Below are 8586 nucleotides of genomic sequence, written 5' to 3' on the forward strand. Positions count from 1 at the left end.
CTGCAAACATATTTGGTTTGCACGGTCCACACACACACACACACACACACACAGTCTGTAGTATGCAAACCATCCACAGCATTAACATCCTGAGGTGAAACTGTGCGACAGTGCGTCTGCAGAGGTCTAACAAAAGCCTCCTGGTGGAACCGGTGATGAAGGGAATTAAAGACTAAAATAAGCGCAGAGCCAGCAGGATCATAAGTAAAGGAGGGGAAGTGAAGAATCCAGAGATTATACAGACGGCATCAAATGAATCGGCGGGGGGAGAGACGGCGGGTTCACACTGCTGGCTTACGTTTCTTTGCAGGACGTTAAAGCAGCAACGCTTCGGTTACGTCCACTGCTTCACGCTCCGATGTCTTTAGTCTGCGAGGGAATAACGTTATCAGCGCTGAGGAATCACACTGATGCATTTTTTCACTTCCTGTTCAAGAGCTTTGGCGTTTGTCCATACGAGCATTAATTCATCAAATACAATGTGCCAAAATGTGCCGTGTGTCATACGAGGTGTGACACAAGCTCTGAATTCGTTTGTTGAGTATTTTTAAGTGTTTTTCCCTAATTGGACACTGAAGAGTGTAGTAGAGCGAACGATGTCCATGTCAGATTTCACTTTTAGGCAACTAATAGTCTCTATTCCGCTTTCATGCGGGACTATTTTAACCTGGGGGCCTCAAGTCATTTGTAAAGATTGTGGAGGTCATCTCTGATGTTAATCTTATGCAAATCTGCCATTTGTCGAGTCCATTTTTGCACGTTGAGCATGTTTTTGGTCTCCTCCAGCTCCAGGGGCACACATCTGTCTGTTTAGCTGCCGAATGCTCCACTCTGTTCACCAGTTAGTCTGGAACGGGTCTGGCTGAGCCGGCAGTGTACAGTGGGTTCATTAAGCGGCCTGCTGGAAACACTGAGACTGAACCAGCCGCTAAATGAGCCGTACGATCAAAACAATGCCCTAAAAGAGGCTCAAAAAGCTCTGCAGGGTTGGTGGGAATGTTCTGTGTTCAGAGCTACAAATGAGCCGCTTCCTATTACATCGGAATGAAACGTGAACATGAAACAATGTAGATTGTTGGAGCTGGACGGGTAAACGCTTTCTGTTTAAGGAGTTAAATCTACGCGACTCGAACAATGACGATCGCTGCTGACCTTGGAAATAACAAGAACATATGTTAAGATGATTAAGTGTGTGTGTGTGTGCGCCTTCTACCGGCCCAGTGAGCACTCACATTAATTGGGTACAGTTTGGAGCACCCCCCCCCCCCGTGCATCACTCGCCAGCCAGGTGGCAGGCTGCTGAGTCCACACACACACACACACACACACACACACACACACACACACACACACACACACACACACACACACACACACACACACACACACACACACACACACACACACACACACACACACACACACACACACACACACACACACACACACACACACACACGAGTTTTAAATCATCCTCTTACACTTCTCCAAGTCGTCAGCGATCAGTGACCAGACATGGATTCATAAAGTCACCGGGTAGAGACAGCATGTGTTGTTCCTGAACTAGTTTGGTGTCTCATGCACAGAGTCCAAAAACAAACAGATACGAGTCAGACGGGAAACGGCAGAGACAACAGTTCTCCTGCGCATCTCATCCATGACGGTACTACCGGTTCAAACGTCAAACACACCAGCCAGTGTGTGTGACGTTGTTCGGGTAAGTAAGGGCCAAATCATATGCAATGCACCAACAAAACTGTCATGTTCTGTGTTCATTCATGGCTGCTTGCTCGAGGACCTCTCGCACCGACTGTGTTGCGATATCAGTTATAAAACCTGTTTTCAGCACAGTTATACGTTTGTCTCTCACTTGTAGTGTTCTGAACGGTTTGTTTGGCAAACAGCTGACAGGAGTACCGGTACACACCCTGCTGAGTACCTCACAGCTGCTTCTCTGCGGTTTATAACCGCTTCATCACACGTAATGGCCGCCGTGTTAACAGTTGATGAAACGACTCGGTCACACCCTGCTGAGTACCTCTCAGCAGAGTGGGAGGAAAGGGCTCGCTCAGTGGACTTGAAGCCTAAATCAACGGCCCGCGAGACAGACGTCTGCACAGAGACGGTGTGTCCTTCATCAAATCAAACATCACAGCAGAGGTGGTGGCTTCAGACACCTGGCAGAGATCTGCGCTCCACTGAGTCACCTTTCTAGTGTATTCTCCGCTTTACTTTGAAATAAATGTGTTATTGGGTTTCTTTGTCTCTCAATTATCAATGTCTATATCAGGCTAAAAGAATGCACTTCAGGTCAGCCTCTACAAATAACCTATTTGAAGACGTTACTTTAGGCTCCGACATTTCACCTTAGTGATGTCATTGATCATTTAAATAACAGTTTACTGTAGAAACATGTGGCAGCTCAACACACACACGCACACACACACACACACACACACACACACAGTGATGTTATCCACTGACCTGAGCCCGCAGAGGCTCGGGGAAGCCCATCTTCATCATCACTTCCCTGAACTGTCTCTCGGTGAATAAACTAACTCATAAACACAACGCAAGAAGCCGCCGCTCTCCTCTTCCTCTGACCTGAGAAAAGACACTGCAGTCTTTAAATCTCCTCACACACACACACACAGTCACTCACACACACCCATCCATAGACACACACACACACACACACACTGAGACCCGACCGACAGGCCGGGAGGTTGAGAGCGGAGTGCAGCAGCGATGCAGACAGAAGTCGGGAAGATTCAGCTGGGCGGGACACAGAGGGGGGGGGGGGGGGGGGATCTGATTGGCCAGAGAGCCATTCAGGAGCTCCGATACAGCCAATCAGAGAGAGGAGGGGGTGGGACTTCCTGTTTGAGGCACCCGTCTGTGTAAAAGAGGCTTTGTGCCACTTTAAGAAACGTTTACCAACTTTATAATTCAATCACAATTCTTGATTTATAGATTGGATCGACAGAAAATTCGTCTGCAACTTTATTGATTGTTTAAGTTGCTGATTTGCAACTTTAATTTGATAATTAAATTCAATCTCCATCGCAGCGCCTCACAGCCAGAATGCAACACGAACACATTTTGGCTTCATTAAGCAGATCTATTCAACCACTTAAACGTCATGACGACATGACTCGAAACCTTGTTCTCAAATATTTTACCGCCGAGAGTTCGATGAGAAGATCAATACCGCTCACAGGTGATCAATAATGAAGCTACAGCCATTAGCTTAGCACAAAGACTGACAACAGGAGGAAACAGCTAGCCTGGCTTTGTCTCAACGTAGGATGATCTGGTTATTATCACCTCTAATGTTCACACATTAACACGTTAGTGTTGCAGTCTTGTGACACAACGATTTATTGTCTGGGTGCAGACTCAATTCATGCTAAGCTAACCCGCTGTAGCTTCATATTTAGCATACAGACATTAAAATGTTATTGATCTTCACATCTAATTCTAAGCTAGATACCGAATATCTCCAAAAATAGCAACCTTTACTAATAACACTCGGGACGCAACTCATGATTATTTTCAAATCACTCATGATAATGAGGATTCTTTTTAAGATACCTTTTAAAATATTGAAATATGGCCATTGCAATTTCCTAAATCTGAAGTCCTCAAATGTTGCTTTTTGTCCTAAACCCAAAGATACTAAATGTATTATCATATAAGACAGAGCAGGGCAGTCAATCCTCACGTCGAACAAGCTGAAACCACTCAATGTTTGGCTCAAACAAGTATTTAAATCCGATTCAAGAGGCCTGGCTTTACTTTTCTGAAGACGTCCAAGTGTGAGAGGAAACACAAAACACAATGGATCCAAAAGTTCATGACACAAACCTGCATACAAGTGATTTAATGTTGATTTGGGGAACTGGCTCAACCAGTGTGGTCTTTACAGTGAGCGTGAGTGACGCTGGGTTGCTGAGCAGCCGCCCGCCCCGAGTTTCAGCAGACCGACGTGACTCATTGTTGACATTCCAGAGAAGGACCGAAGCATTCAGACGCCCTGAGATCAACACACAACGAGCTTACGCAATACTACCCGAGGGGGGAACGGGTACGATTATGTTTACAGCTGTATGAAGAAACTTCTCTCTGGAGTCCGGTCGGTGTCAGAGGGAAAGTACAGTCCTTCCTGCCCTCACAATCACAAATCATCTCCTAAAATGACTCACGATACTTGTTTCCTCCCTTCACTTCAGTATTTCAGTCTCTCAAATTACTATATTGTGTCCTCACACGACTTCATTTGACCCATTGTGCATTTGTCCAAAACAACAAAGGGCTCCAAGACTTTGAGGTTTGTTATTTATGAGCTCGATGACGAGTCAAGTGACTGTTTAATGTGAAAGAGAACACAGGGATGCGTTTAGCAGGTGTAACGTTTACAATGTTTAGCATCTTAGTTTAGCCTGTTAGCAGGCTTACATGTTTACAATGAAAACACTAACAGTCTGATGTTTAGCACATGTGATGTTTACCATCTTAGTTCAGCCTGTTAGCAGGTTAATGCTAACACGCTGACGTTTAACCCGTGTAATGTTTACCATGTTCATCATCTGCGTTTAGCGTGTTAGCATGTTTACATGCTCAGTGACAATGCTAACACACTAGCACGTTGATGTTTACACTGTTTACCATCTTTGTTTAGCGTGTTAGCATGCTAATGCTAAATGCTGACGTTTAGCAGGTGTAATGTTCACTCTGTTTACCATCTTAGCTTAGCATGTTAATGCTAACATGCGGTTGTTTAGCAGGTGTAATGTTTACTCTGTTTACCATCTTAGCTTAGCATGCTAGCAGGCTAACATTCAGTTAAACACAAAGTACAGCTGAGGCTGATGGGAATGTCATTCGTTCTGCAGGTATTTAATCATCAACCAAAGTATTGGACACTTCAAATTGTTGACCTGATGATGGCGCTAGATGGAAAGTTAAGGGGTCACCAAAGTCCATACGATACACTCGGTATATTAATGAAAACACCCGCTTCTAGGCTGTGGATATCTGGAAAAACTTTCTCCCAGAGGTGCCTCGTGAGCTGCAGACAGGAGACTTGGCCGAGCACAGGAAAGACAAACTCTCAGTCCCACGGGAAATACTTGTAACATCTGAGAAAACATTCCTGGTTTATGTTGTTTATGCACAAACGAACTGCAAGGCCCTCAATAAAATCTAACATTTTCATTAGAACTGACAACAAATGCCCAATAAACGTGACACGAGACGTTTAAATTACTCAAATGAATTACTAAAATACACAAGATTACATAAGACTTGGTTTGATAATGAGATGCACGTACTGAGTGCATTTCACAAAGTGAGTTACGCTGCAACACACATTCAAGGCCGCCATTTCCTGCTCCGATCGACAGTCTTTGTGCTGCTCATTATGCAGCAACCGTCCCCACCATTATTCTTAATGGATTGTTATTGTGCAAAGTGCTTCTACTTGTTGTATAGCAGCTGTTTTCTTCTGAAGCGGTTTTGTTTATGTCTTAGTGGGGGGGGGTTGCATTTCATGTAAAGCAGGGGTATTCAAATAAAGGTCCAGATTGAGAGAATCTCCTCGGGCAAAGGTCCGAAACATTACAATAATATCTAACTCGCGCTATTTTGTGTCATTCATGTATACATATATATACATATATATATATATATGTATATATATATATACACATATATATATATACATATATATATACACATATATATATATATATATATATATGTGTATATATATACACATGTATATATACACATATATATACACATATATATATACACATATATATATATACACATATATACACACACACACACACACACACACACACACACGTACGTGTGTGTGTGTATATATGTGTGTATATATATATATATATATACACACACACACACACACACACACATATATACATATATATATTCAAGAAGCCTAGTAGTAGTAACTACGTCTCTGCGTAGTCAACAACTGTCAAATCAAATGAAGAAAGTACACATCAATTATATTTTAACAAATTATTATTCTCAGTTTTCAAATGTAACTGGATGGATTATAAATAAATGTTCTTCTCATGTCAAGTACAGTAAGGGCTGGAATAAAGAATAAAGAATAACTGACATAACAGAAAGCTTTTCAAATATGTGCATCTCAAAATAAAGAAATTCATTTTAGAAAAATGAATTTCACTGAATTGTCCTGCAGAACTAACTCAAACTCAACCACCATCAACGACTGGCAGAAGCATACGAGTCGTAAAGTATCAAACCAAGGACTCAGAATGCAATAAATACTCAACAGAAACACTTTTCCTTTAAATCGTTTGTCACATTCCCTCACAAATGCTGCATATTTCATTCTTGGAAAGCAGGAGGAGGAGAAACACACGTGGGGAATAAACTGAATCATTATCACAGCGACTCAAATGCACTAAAAACACGTCAGGATGCTGGCAGGTGAGTGTGTGACACCGCCGCCTAGTGGTCAGCTCTGTCCCCTGCATGAACCCTTTACTGTGAAATAACACATACTATCATTTTGCAGATAAGCTTAGTGGTAGAAAACACTGAATACTCCTTTACAAAACAGATCCTGCATTTAGAATGACGTTTAAAGGGCCAGTCCAACCAAAACAATGTTTACTTCCCTCAACAGCTGGAAGCACGCAAGTGGGCAACTGCCCGAAAACCCGTGTGTCTGTTTGTAATCATTTAATTGAAAATGTGTTGCACCACTAAAGCAAAATACTGACATGATCAATCAATAACACGTCTTCTTTCAGACTAGAGGAAAGAAAACATTTATTTTACTACTTTGTTCATTTGAAACAATCGGCAACAATGAAACAATATTTTTTAACTTAGCTTTTTTGTTCTCATGTTTCTGGTATTTATTCAAATTAGCACGTATTTAAAAAGCGAAGATCTCATTTGCTTATCTACATGTACATGTTCAGAAAGCCTGTATTACAGGCCGAGCAGATCACAGCAGGTTGGTCTGCTTTACCTCTCGTGGTGCGCTGCTATGCAGATAGTTTGGCTTTTATTTCCCGTCAATGTTTTGGAGGTTGATGATGCACAAATCTTTAACAGATTTCTAAAATCCGGAATAAATATAAAACCCCTTAAGCTAAGTGAGAAAATGTATTATTTAAATTCACAATTATAGTCACTTATTCTGTATTTAAATGATGAATTACAAGTTATAAGTGAAATTAAGGACCTTTAATAAAATCTGTCGGCCTAATTCATTCGTTTCCTGCTTTCTTTCGTTTGACTATAAACCACCATTTTAATTAAAGATTTATTCATTATGTTTTCTTATTTAAATGCATCAAATGTATTCATGAATTATAATGAAATGCAGTGGAAGTCGATAATTATTCCAGTCTCAACCTCTAAGTGAGATAAACCAGTGAAAAATGTATTCAAAGAAGTAAAAGTATTCAGAGAGTAGAGCGTGTACTCTCACTGCTGTAGAAAACATTGTATTTCCAGTAGTTCCAGTGTCGTGCTTTGCAGAAGTACAATAGCAAATACAGAAATAAAGAGCCGACTGACTGTGTATACGTGGAGTAAAAAGAGCAAAAAGTACAACAATTAAAACGTAGCGTTGCTGATGAGAGTCTTGCAAGATTCAGCAGCTGCCAACCACATCTAATATTTGTTTATGTAAATATTAACAGGTTCATATTTTCCTAAATTCCTGATCATTTCAAAGACATTTCCTCAAAATAAGTTTGGTACTAAATATATGGAAAGAAGAGAATGTTCAGTTGGTAACTTCTCAATGAATTATCATACATTCAGTGTTGTAACCTGAAGCGTCCTTCAGCTCAGATAAACATGCAGAAATGTGACGTTTGTCTAAAGGCAGGTAAACTATCCAACACAGAATCATACATTTCAGAGGCTGTTCCTACTTACTCATTATTTTTAGGAAACTTCTTGAAAAATGTTGAAGATTACAGACTCAAAGTGTCGCCTTAGTTTTTGATCATATCAGAATTATTTTATATTCCAAATATTTCAAGAACCATTTTCATGAATTTCCGTGAGATTCATGTCCTCTCACAGATGGATTACTGAACGTCCCACCGGCCCCCCCGACCGAGCGAAGGTAACTCAGAGAGACGCGTACCGACCGATAACAGACGTGAAATGAATAGAGACGCGAAAAAATGACCACAAAGAGACGCAAAACAAAAAGAGACTGAAAGCACAAAAAATACCAAGACAACTACAAAAACACAATGAGACGGGACAAAAACAAGACCATGCACAAAACATTCACAGACAAAAAAATAACTGTACTTCAGAAACACTGCTCCTCAGTCCAAATACATTCACGAGTAGCAAAAAATCCAAGATGGCGACGGCCAAAATGCCAAAGTTGAGGCTTCAAAACGTCAGCTGGCCTTTGTTTTGTATCCTGGATTGTTTCCATAGCAACAACAGGCCTGTCGGCAGACAGACTGAGTCAACCTGCAGGCAGCTCACTGAAAGTTCAACAGACGTTTGCTCAAGGTGGAGCGCCAGGTTCAATGAATGAAT

This window comes from Melanostigma gelatinosum (genome assembly GCF_949748355.1).
Source record: "Melanostigma gelatinosum genome assembly, chromosome: 20".
In the NCBI taxonomy this organism is placed as follows: Eukaryota; Metazoa; Chordata; class Actinopteri; order Perciformes; family Zoarcidae; genus Melanostigma; species Melanostigma gelatinosum.